Source organism: Bombus vancouverensis, chromosome 9, assembly GCF_051014615.1.
Source record: "Bombus vancouverensis nearcticus chromosome 9, iyBomVanc1_principal, whole genome shotgun sequence".
Classification (NCBI taxonomy): Eukaryota; Metazoa; Arthropoda; class Insecta; order Hymenoptera; family Apidae; genus Bombus; species Bombus vancouverensis.
The window spans coordinates 785,574-798,072 of record NC_134919.1 but is presented as its reverse complement, the minus strand read 5'-3'; the positions used below and the strand labels follow the sequence as shown (position 1 = coordinate 798,072).

At 37.5% G+C, this 12,499-nt stretch overlaps 1 protein-coding gene and 1 long non-coding RNA gene across 16 annotated transcripts in view; one reads left to right on the top strand and one right to left on the bottom strand.

Annotated features, from left to right (window-relative positions):
• Window positions 1-12,499, top strand: part of LOC117159936 (CUGBP Elav-like family member 1-A) — a 355,184-nt gene that overhangs the window by 320,328 nt on the left and 22,357 nt on the right. The window lies entirely within an intron of this gene.
• On the bottom strand, window positions 894-3,313 carry LOC143303145 (uncharacterized). The gene is made up of 3 exons (XR_013059160.1): window positions 2,199-3,313; window positions 1,654-1,810; window positions 894-1,590 (listed from the first exon to the last, which is right to left on the bottom strand). It is a non-coding gene; the product is annotated as an uncharacterized LOC143303145 (long non-coding RNA).

The following is a 12,499-nucleotide window of genomic DNA, read 5'->3' as shown; positions in this document are numbered from 1 at the left end:
TTTCCTGCGTGCATCTTAGCAATAGATGTTAACAAATCGTTAATATTTAAATTACGTTTAGAATACCACTATTTACATAAATGTATATATTTTTATATTTTTATGCTAAAGTCATTTAATCATTTTCTTTCAGGTGATTAATGCCATATGATATAATTTTAAAAATAGAGTTTATATCGTAATCAGGTTTGAGGAGTAAGTGGGGACACATCATCCTATTCTAACGATAAATATTCAGATAAGATTATTCTATATACAAAATAGATAACAGAACTACTATTTGGGACAATACAATGTTTTAACAAAACAAGATAATGGAAATTTGTATAACAAATTCATTTGTTTAGTATCAGTAAAAATAAAAAATGACTAATTCTTTGCAGATGTTCCTTTAGCTGTAAAGGGCAATGATTAAAGATTCGTCATAACTATAATTCTTCCAATATCGGTGGTTAATAGTTTGAGATTCGTAAGAAATAAAATATTTTTCTAAGGATAACAAAGTGCAAATAGAAAAATTTCTTACTGCAAGCATACATTAATCAAGATTCTTGTCTTAAGATAAATACAAAAGTTATTATTAATTTTCTCATTTGCTCCGTAGTTTAAGAACGTCCCTAAAGTTTGCAAACACCCTGCACATAAACGTGTGATGCGTGCATACAAGTAATACTTGGGCGTTGTTCATGTCCTTGACTTGGGAAACCAGTTCATATTCCTATACCCTTTTTTCGAAGTTCAACATTCTCATTAATTTATGATATCATCAGTTTCTCGAGTTCTGATTAAAATTCGTAATTTATTTACTGCTCGCAAATCATGATACTATTCTTAAACGAAACAAACAGGTTTTGTAACGTATATTACGTAATAACTTTTTATTCCAGTAATATTATAATACGGTAATAACGATATACATAGATCTATATACAGGGTGGTTGGTAACTGGTGATACAAGCGGAAGGAGGGTTTTTTTTTTAATTTTTTTTTAAATCTACAGTGAGATCTGTTATAACGAGACGCGATAAAGTGCAGGCGTACCGAGCGAAAATTCAAAGTCGATTTTCTCGAAAACAAAGCCTCAAACGAAAAATTTTTACTCTATATTTTCGACTTCTTTTTTCGCGTAGAATCACCCCCTTTTCGCTTGTACCACCAGTTACCAACCACCCTGTATATTCGTTATATATTGCTTCCTCAACAAATTTAGAAATTGGAGTACGTATTATCGAAAACTCGTTATTATGCTACTTTGAGAGAACAAGTGTTTAATTCGAGTCACAACATCAATTTAATTCATTCATAAACGTTGTGATAGTTGGAGGTACGCAATTCACTCATAGCCAGAAGCAGCAGCTGTCCATGAAGAGCAAAAAAAAATAACATGGAGGTAACTCCTCCCCTCAGGCACTGTTGAACGCCATAAATCGGAGTACGACGCGTGGCTCCTTGTGATCGTTGTTTTGTTGCGTGGTCCGCCGGTCGTTTATCGACCTCAGAATTTCATCAATGGAGGCCGTTATTGCGAGAGATAGACGTCTGTGGCCGATAGGACTGAATGAACTAGTAGCTAGATTCGACTGGAACGGACTAACACCTCGATCTTTCTCTATTCTCTCTCTGCTCGACCACTGGATGTTACGTGTTTCTTACCTGGATTCTTTGTCTTTCCACACCATCTCGGGCAGTCAACTTAGAACAGTTTCATATTTTCGTCTGCATATTCATTGATTTATGTATATCCGTTGAAATATTTGTAATCTCGTTGTGGCTCTGGAATCGTTATTTTATTTGCGCTGCAACTTCGCTCCTGTTTCGATAAACAAAAGGACTTTTCAATATTTTACAGAATTTTCGGGTATATAAAGAATCGGAGTTTTGAAGCTCCACAGGAAATCCTAAAGTTAATTCAATCTAACTTCAAATCCAGGAATTCCTACTTTACGACAAAATGCAGGCTAATCGTCGACTCAAAATTTTATCAAAAGTAAAAGTAAATACATTAAATTCGAGACATTTAATGTTTCTATTTTTGTATTTAAAATACATTAGCATTTGTCATGGTTAGTAAGAAAAATAAAATCATCAGATATCCTTGAACATCTGTTCGAACTGACTGATTTCAACGTGCAAAACAGAATTCTTGACGCGTTGTTACGCAACAGAATCTTAACGTAAACAGGTAGTCATGTACTTACGTATCGAGTCCTTCCTTCTCGTAGATCTGTATTATTACGTTGAAAGATACGTCTCAAGATCGAACAGGCAGACACAATCGACCCTCTTTTTATTTCTGGCTGAAACTCGACTCTTGTCCGTATACAACAATACCTTCGTTGGAAAACAATTTATTCTTTCTATTTCCGTCAATCTCTAACTATATATGGCGCGAGCTTCGCGATATTACTGACAAATAAATCGAAAAATAAATTTCACAGTTCTATCGGTGGATGATCGATATTTTATTTCCTTTTTATTCTCTTTTATTTATTTTTTCTTTTTTTTTATTTTTACACGCAGCACCTACTATGTATGAAAAGGGACACAAAAATTAGTGCTAAAATATCGTGATTTTATGTTCCTCGTAAAAGATTGTTTTGGTTTCAGTTTGCTGATTAGAATTAAAGTAATATGTAAAGAGAAGAAAATTTATTGTGAGTAGTAATTATTTGATTCACTGTTCTACTTCTACAAATTAATTGATCATCGCAAACCAGCCCAACATGGAAAGGAAGAAATTAAAATAACCTCTAAACAAACTACACATTATGCTATTTACTATTCAATCGTAAAACGGTTCGTTTCTCGTGAAGTCACGTCAAGTGTGTTTGCCTCGCGCCTCTTCGTTCCTCAAGCAGACAAATTGAGAGGCACGAGAAAACCACGTGTCCAACCGGTTCTCCTCTCGTTGCATCACGCATCGCTCATCCTTCTTCCAAAGTCGGTTTCTCCTGGACAAAGCGAGAAAAGGGAATGAGAGACGAGTCTACAAGAGGAAGACCAGTCATACCGCGAACCTTTTCGCTTCAACTTATGTACAGTTGCTGAAAGAAATGTACGAAATCGTAAATCGGCCAGGAGTTAAACTTCAAGTGTTTCGAGCATTGGGTGTTTTGAGACATTTTATGGAAAGTAAAAAGCTTCAGATTTTATAACTAACTTCTCCTTTGCAGCGTATTTAAAAAATGTTCGTCATACGATGTAATAGGATCTATGCATCTATGCATACTGATTGTATGCGAGAGCATTCTTTACTCTAGACAACTTTCGAGATCTATACGGTAGAACAATCATTGTCCCTACTTAATACTGTAATTTATAATCTTCCTGTGTCTCTTCCAGCAACTGTACGTACTCGAACGAGCAGGTGTGTCATGTCAATTCACGGAACGCAAAGACGTCCATCGCCGCTCCACCATTCCCGCTATTTCTTTTCGCAGTAGGTACTCAAATGTGTTCTCATCGTGTCATATTTGTGGAGGACCCCCTTCTGTCATGTTTCATCCTCGTTGATGGCGTGGATCGGCAACTTTTCTTTTTATTTTGACTTTCTGACGTCTTTGGTTAGAATTGTCAGTCTCAAAGTATCTGATGATTTTAGAGTGCTTCTGGCTAGTACCCCAGTCGAATAAATGGATCGTTTTGACATATCCAAGGCTTTGATATAAAACTAAATGAAAATTTGTTATCGTGAAAGAAAAATTTATGAAAGATTATTCATTTTTAGCTCTTCGCACAATTTAAATTATATACAAAACTCTTAGGTTGATGTATGGATAGCAGCGAATTCATCGTACTAATTCGAATATGAAATTAAGTATCAGTTTCTTGTCAGTAAAAATTAAAGCTTCAAAACTTTGACCTCGAATCTCATTCCTTGTGGATTTCCCGATTCCCTGGACAGAAATAAAGCGTAGTTACAATGTACACTATAATCGTTTTATAATATGAATCAAGAAAATGTAATTTCTAATTCATGGGATTCACACGTTTAGGTACTCGTTTCTAGGATCAACGTGATTCGTATACAATGCATTTCAAGGCTGGAATGCGGATTCGTCTTCGAACTGTGTCTTCTCCTTTTTGACACTCCCTACCTCGCGCCAACACAACTCGAGAGAGCTGTATAAATCGCATGGTTAAAGAACCTGTAACGAACGTTCTGAAACGTTTCATTACCACAGTTAGGACGGATGAAGTGTATTTAGACTATCCTATGCCGACACCATTGTAAATAATTGAAATTTTCGGAAATTCACAACGATTTACACAGGAACTTCTGGGTCTACGCTTATTCGACATTGAATACCGTATTTGTTAAGCAGCGTTTTAGTGTTGTAGATGTTTGAACTGTTTAAAGATGTCATATTTCCACTATGAGTATTAAAATCTTCAAACACCTTGCGTAATATCACTTGCACTGTGAGTTTAGTATTGGGTGGAGTACAACGCGTAGAAAAGTAACTGATGTTCCAAAAGCGTGTGTTACACTCCAGTATAGCGTCTATCGTACTATCCTATTACGATATAAAATAAAATGAAACCTATCATAGTGTAATAGTACATTATTCGATTGAACTATAAAATAAAAAAGTATTATATATTTCATCATAATACCATTCACTTCTATTTTAAAACAAAATCAAACGAAATTAAAACAAAATAAAAAGAAATAAATTGAATGAAAAAATATTCATTTTTCAATGATTATCGTGGGTCATCCAGGATCCTCGCAGCATTCCACCTGTTGATTTACGTTTCCAAGGCTGTAGCTAGAAAATGTCAACCAACTTTCTCTAGAAAGTGTTTCGTACTGTTCTCAATGACAATCGATGTATAGTAAACATGCGTGATTTCAGTAATCATCAGATCATGAACAAGGAAATCACAGACTAGTGTTTGGAGTTGAGAATCAGAGATATTAAAACGATTATTTCCAAGTCGCATGCTTCGCTACATTTGATAATTATAGCATAAATCTGTTCTTACGTTATTTCTAAAATAAACAATAATGGCTTATGTAAGTTGAAATGATTCGTTACTTTTTATCTTGTTGTAAATTGTTATTATTTATCTTTATCTAAAATAAAATTTCCTGAAACCTGCGGTAGTGTAGATGACATACAGAGGAGTTGGCCATGGCAACCTATTTCCCAACACGGTATAAACTGCACCTACAGTCTTGTCGTTATCTTCCAACTGGTATCGCGCATCGTATCTCGCAAAAGAATACCAGGAGATGAGATTTCGACGAGCGTTCATTGTCCATTGGTCTCGCGAATGTTCCGTTCGTTTAATGAAAAATCTATCGGGAATCGTTACGTGCAGCAATTCCAACATAGTAGTCTCATATAGCTTCTTCGTTGTTTTTCAGATGTATGGTCCATTATCCAAGTTCTTTAACGTAGTTGTATATTGCTGTTAAGAATCTCGAGAGATGTTTAATCCTGCATGATTTTGATTTTATAAAGATATTTCTTAAAGCGTTCTAAATATACTTATTATACGTGTACATAGCAATACTGGGATATAGAAATACAAAATTTTAGCAGCAATCAATTTATAAAATATATGTTATATCGCTTTCATTGAAATTTATCCGACATTGATCACTATGAATTGCAAATAGCAAACGATCGCAAAATGCCAACACGCAGAAACACTACAGAAATTCGGTAAATATAACAGGGCCAAAAGGGTATTGCATTTAGATATCGAAGCAGGCGAGCAGATGTCGTAATTAATAGAAGTCGCAGTGAAATAATTGTAATACGAGTAGTCTGAACTGTGGCAATTAAAAGTTTAATTAAAACCGTCGTATTTCTACCTGTCACGCTTTCTTGTTATGTCATGGCACAAAGAAGCTTTTGTACAAACAGAGATCTCGTTCGACCCTATTGCTATTTATGTTTTATGTTTTTTACTCTCCACTACCCCCTCTTTTTGTTACTTAGTTTTCTTTGTAATTTTATTTTCTTTCGGAAAGAATAAAAACGATGGTTCGTTTTATTGCACGTTGATTCGTTAATATATCAGAGAAATTGTTAGTCGACGTTTCGTATTATACGGACAAATAAGTTAACTTTTCCTTGTTCAAAGATTTTCGTTTTAATATGCCGAAATATCCCGGAACCCAATAGGTTTTGGAATGATCGGAAAGGGAATTGAGATGTTTTATAAGAAAGGAGTTCGTAGTAAAGGATTTAATATCATTATAATATTCGAATGATCTTACAGTTATACGTCATTTTCCGTAGGTGCTTTAACATCGGTGATAAGGAACGGGGGTGTATCGCTGTGTGAGTAATGCATACATAAATCGGTGGGTTGTTGCAAGCGAGACATAAATAAATATGAAATCGTGGAACACGGTTATGTTCTCGATAAATCTAGGTGAACGGAATGGAAAAACGTTGGATTTGTTGGAAAATCACGATTCTTCGACCAACTCGTGCTTTTATTATCTATCGTTCGTCATCGTCGATCGAACTGAAAAAATTTCCTTCGTCTTTTAACAAAATTCTATAGAATTTATTTATTGCTTTAATTATAACATTACTTTATTCTTTCAAAATACAGAAATCACGAGGGACAATATTCGCCTATCATCTGAAACGTGTCCTTTATGCTAATTTCGAGCGCACTGGCCGAATGATTATATAGAGTCGGAACATAAACGTGTGTTGCAGCATTGGCAAACAACCGTGTTATGAAAGCTTATATAACGCTTTTGGCCATTTTGCTTCGACAATTTCAATGGCACAAACCTTGCAGTTCCACAGCTCTTATTCGCGTGCCACGAAGTTTCGCGATATTCTGCGTATTACCAGGCCTGTTACGTTAACCATGCAGCGATTAGGTATAATTATAAGTACGCGAGCAATTACGTGGTTATCGATATCGTTCTTGTTGACTGTTTGGCCATTAGACTGATCAAACTAACGCGATTCATACATTAGAGAGTTTGACAATTGTTCGAATTATTTACATAAAAAACACATAAACATTATAAATTTGCAACTTAGTAGAAGTGTGGCGGGCAAAGGTGCTGTGGTTTTCAGGAACACAAGTGGATCTTTCTGCTCCGCACATAAAAGATGATGTCACAGAGACAAAGTATCCAGAGACAAAACCATGCAAACCTCTATCCAACACCATAAATACCCCCCGAAATCAGAGCAAAGAGACAGTGAACTGTTGAGCGTCGTAAGATCGACAGCCTCGTCATCAAGTTCAACAGACAGTCCAGTTGAGCAGTTCGCTAAGCGCGAATAAATAAATCACGATCAGCGTAGTTTATAATTACGATGTAATACCAGTTATAATTTAGAACAAGTGTTTTAATAAATAAACATTTTTAGTTTTAGTATAACGACTCGTACTTATTGTACAACGCCTGTTCGGTAAACCACCTGAAAAGTTGCTTTTGGGAATATCGATGCGGAGACGAGGCATAAACATAGATGCACCTTTCTCTTCTCCAGAGAATAGTCGTAGGCGATGTACGGTGTGTTAATTGGATATTTGTATGGGATACGGTACCTTCGACTTGCATCCGGTTGGCGAAGTCCGTCGACGTTTCCTGCATTGTTTCGTTCTCAGTTTTATTCTGCTTGATTCGATGCCTTTTTTGGAATTCATTTAAAAAGATTCTTTGTGCTCTTGCGTATTAATTTTGATCTTTGTTTCATACTTGCTAATATCTTTCCTAGAAGACAGGTTTACAACTCGACGTGTCCTAAATTTTATGTTCAGTCTTAGTTATAATCGGTATAGTAGTTGACTTGTTTGGAGATTAGGTATTTTCCCGTAGTCAGATTATTCATTAAACGATTCGAATTGAACTTGACTAATCCGAACGAGGCTTATCCCTGGAACGGGGTACGTTGCGCGTAGCGTTCGAAAAAGGCGGACGATCCTCCCAGTCGCTCGTCACATACCAAAATTTATGGTCCCATTTCTACGGGTGGGCCGCGTAATCTTTGTCGCGAGAAAGATATTCGCGAATCGACCGGACTACGAGGGCTTTCGCGAAATATACGGGCTACTAACGGCAGGGAATCGAGGAAATACGTTGTTCAGCCTTGTGCTACCTTTAAAGCGATTTTACAAAGCTGCGGGACCACCGATACGCTTCTGAAGTAGGATTCCGCTATCCGTATCGTTCCTTTTTGAAAAAACAGTGTACATGGTGACGAAAAATCCATTTCTACATACACGACTCGGTCGTGTGTTTTAACATGATAACGAGATACGAATACAGAAAAGTTGTTTTTCCAGACATTCGATACAATGATTTTTTTTACAAAACATCCACGACTACGTGAAACATGTCATGCGACAACACGAAGTTTTTGAGATCGTTTCGAAATTATCGCGGGAAAAATCACAATTCCCTTCGTGTTGAATTTATGAAAAGAGAAACTACCACGATAGATCGAAAGGGAAGGAATTCCGTTCACGTTGGGCTTTATGAAAAGAAAATTTACAGTCACGCCGTCGGCGTGCAGCTGAAACGTTTCACTAATCGGAATTCGTGGCTCTCTATAAATCGTTGCCTCTTTTTGACGTCACTTCCTGCGCGTTCTGTCGGCGACATACTAATGACGAGTCACATACCTGTGTCCAAAGCGAATCAACCTCTACGTGGTTTTGTTTTATCGAACGACGCTTCATATTATTCTCATGAACATCGCAAAAAATGTTCTGGCATAATTCATGTCTGAATTTATCATACAGGAACTTTATTACAGTTATTAACATAAAACAGAAAGAAGATGTCTATGCAAAAATTAAAGAGATTCAAAGAAAGACTTCGTCTATTCGATTTAATAGCAATCGATCTGAATCGTTACTCGTTCGATGTCAATCAACCATCAACTAATTTGCAGTAGAACATCATTTACTTGATATCATTTAACGAAATTGTCGTTAATGCCCGATTAATTGAACTTCTGTTTCTTGAATTCACTTACTTAAATGTAAGGAAAATTGGCATTTATTCTATCCATTATTCGCTCCATTATATGAATTTTCGACTTTCGACACGTTCAGATAAATGGGATTCTACTATATAAGAGTTTTATCAGAGAAAGAAAAAACTGCAAGCTTAATACCAGTAAATCAAACAAAGTTAAAGATATTCAACTGACGCGAGGCAATTACACAGTTACCGCGTTAATGGTCAGTTTCACCCAGGCCTTCGCCCTCATCCTGTGCACCTTTCGACACGAACTTCTTTCAACGTACTGACTGTTTATTGCGGCTCGAGAGAGAATAAAAGAGTGAGAGCTTAAGCTCGCGTAACAGATCTAGGAAAAAATATTTTTACAGAAAAAAATGAAATTTTGTTCCTTTTTGGTAAATGAATGCAAACAAATGGATATTCGTAACTTCGTTGTTAATTTAACAGTTTGCATACCCCCAAGAAATAAAGTGACAGGGATATAAGATAATTCTTGAATTACATAAAGGGTCAATTCTTTTCAGGATTGCCTTTGGTGTTCACCGCCATCATGTTATTAGCAAGATGCCGTTATAATTCTATCTCGATTTTGAAATATTTACGAAATTCTGCTTAGACTCGCGTATTTCACTTATCGAAACAATTTCTGCTAGTTGTCCCAGCAAGTGAATCAATGTATAATTGCCGACTATAATTGGTCATCCGGTGCAAACGCAATATAGAGATATATTACACATAGACAAGAAGGCGGTCTGCTTAGCAACACGGTAGTTCAGCCTAGTTGAAATTCAGTTAGTTTGAACGTGGCCAAGCCGGGAATTAAATTAACAAAGTTAATTCTCATTCTGGCAAAGGACCGCGAATGTCCCGGAAGTGAGGCCGTAAGAGACCAAGAATATTCCTGCGCGAGCCCTGCTGTCAGTTTACCGAATACGAAACAAGGAGTGACGCAAATCTAATCTTTCCTAACATTCCCCGGAAACTCGTAGTTTCGTCTGGAGAACGTTTAAATCGTTCCTTTGATTCTTATTGAATCACGATCAACCATAATATTAGAGTATCTTAGGACATCACCTTTACCAAAAAACTTCCAGGAATTGACGAAAACTCGTAAGATAAATAAGTGGAAAATACAAAATATCTCGTGCCACTAAGATGAAAGTTTTCTATTCGATACCATCGATATAGACACAAAAAAGTGAAATATACCAGAAACGTCTGTATAGCGGAAGTTACAAATTCTATAAAACGCTCGAATCAAACAGAGATGTTCTTTATATGTTCCACGTAATACAAGAAATTAACGTTAATTGGTACCGTGCGCGGGATTGCGGTTAGGCTGATTATAGTAATTTTTCACGCGCGCGGTCTATCACGCCGTGACCCGTCTTTACCGATTTATTCGACAGAAAACCGGGAATGGTTTCCACGAACGAGATTCGCGATTTAATTAGGAGAACAAATACCGTGTACATGGTACGTAAAATTGATTTACAAACATTTGCGCGGTTTCGTGCTCGGACACTCAGCAGTGGCCACGAGAAGAGCGCAAAACCATGAGGGAAAACAAAAAAACACCGAACTGTGTCGAGGTATACGGCTTTCGGTCGCAAGCGTACGTCGGAATCGCGAATTAATTGGAGAATGAATGGATTGGACGTGAAGAAAACAGCCGTTCAAGAATCCGATGAACAATGAAAGGAAAATTAAATCGATGCTCCATATGCGGTACGCAAACACGCACGTTCATATGATTTACAATGGAACACGACCGCCACATGCGACGCTATTGTCGTGAAATGGGGAACAAAAACGAGAACTGGTCGTATTTTGCTGTATGATCTTCGATTGTAATATGGACATCAACTACCACCAGAAAACAAAGTTAAAACTAAGAAAAGAGGAAACTAAAGGGAAGATAAAAGTAAAAGGATTGAATATTTACTACCTGGAAATTGGGCATTCGTAGATTGTTACCCGGTACTCGCGCTACCGCAAACTGAATTAAATCAACGATATCCAACGCGTTCCACCGGTATATCCCTTCTGTTCTCCTATTTCCCAACTTCACCGAAACCCCTATCCTCGATCTTACCCTCCAATCTATTTGCAAGTATTCAATACATTCTTCCACCCTCTCCGGTTAAAGATAAAGCTCGACCATCAAGCAATCCACCCTCTTTACCTTGCAATTTCGGTGGAAAGCCGAAAACGAGCAAGATCCTCGCGGCAGACCAACGTCTTCGGTATTTAATAAACATTCCAGTGAAGCTCGCAGTTTTGCTGCAGACTGATGCCACCGGACAAAAGGGTACGAGGGGGAGAAACGGACTAGCTCGGGGCTTGAAATTTTTTCGTGGAAAATAATTCGTGGCTGGATATAGCGGCGAGGTGAATAGCCAGAGGAGAAGGAGACCAGTTTCAATCTCCATGGAGCTCCGTCGTGGAAAATCTGATACGATGCATGGGGGCAAGCGTGGCGGCGAGCTGCTCTGGTATCCGGTTAGGTTACCAAAGTAATTAAATCGTTAACAGGGGACGAGTTTGCGGCGCAATCGACGAATATGTGCGGGGTTTCCACAACCTCACCCCTTTTCCCGTTTCCATCCCTTTCTATCTCTCTTCTTTCTCTCTCCCTCCCCCTCCCCCTACCCCTCTCTCCCTCTCCCTATCCCCTTCGCCCACTCCCCCTCTGCTCTTTCGCTGACCGTTTCCCTTGATTTTCAATTTTATTATTTCTTTTACCGTGGAAGCCTTTGACTGTGGGAAGGGGTAGCCTCGATGAAACACGGCTCGTTACGCGATCAAGAAATGGAGAAACTGTTAACGAGTTGAATTCGGTTTGAGGCGACCTGTGATCGATTTAAGTACGCCAAGTATCTCCTCCCTTCCTCTCACAGAAAGAGAGAGAGAGAGAGAGAGAGAGAGAGAGAGAAACAGAAATCGATCGGGTGTGAGAATTCTTGCGAATCGTTAATATCTTGCCAGCCGTCTGTAACTACAATAAGATTGCGACTAACCGTTTAAAAAATTGGTCGAATGATTTCTTGATTGAATCCTGCGGAGAAAGGATTCCCGTGAATTCCTTGAACTCGTATCGTGCAGAAGTTTCGAGCCAAATATCGAACAGAAATGTTTTACTTTTATGAACTAGGAAATATGAAGATACCCGATATTATTTTAGGTTTAAAGGTTGAGGACGAGGAATGTGATTTTTCGAAGCTACGCGAACTGTTTATTTTCGGACAAAATAAGATGTTACATATTTAGATTTGAATGAAGAAATTCTGGGTTTTTAATTTGGAGGAAAATTGTATAAGACATTTTTTTCGAAATTCTGTGATTATCGATAATGTACCGATAAAAATAAGCATTAGAAAATTCGATACGTAGCAATAAACTTATTACGTTCAGATATACGATGAACTGTACGGTACCGTTTTCTTTGCGCATGCATGAATAACGAAGAAACATGCAAAGAGGTTAACTCTTCCTATTCAAATTGAATCAATTGAATTCAACCAGACAGCAAGC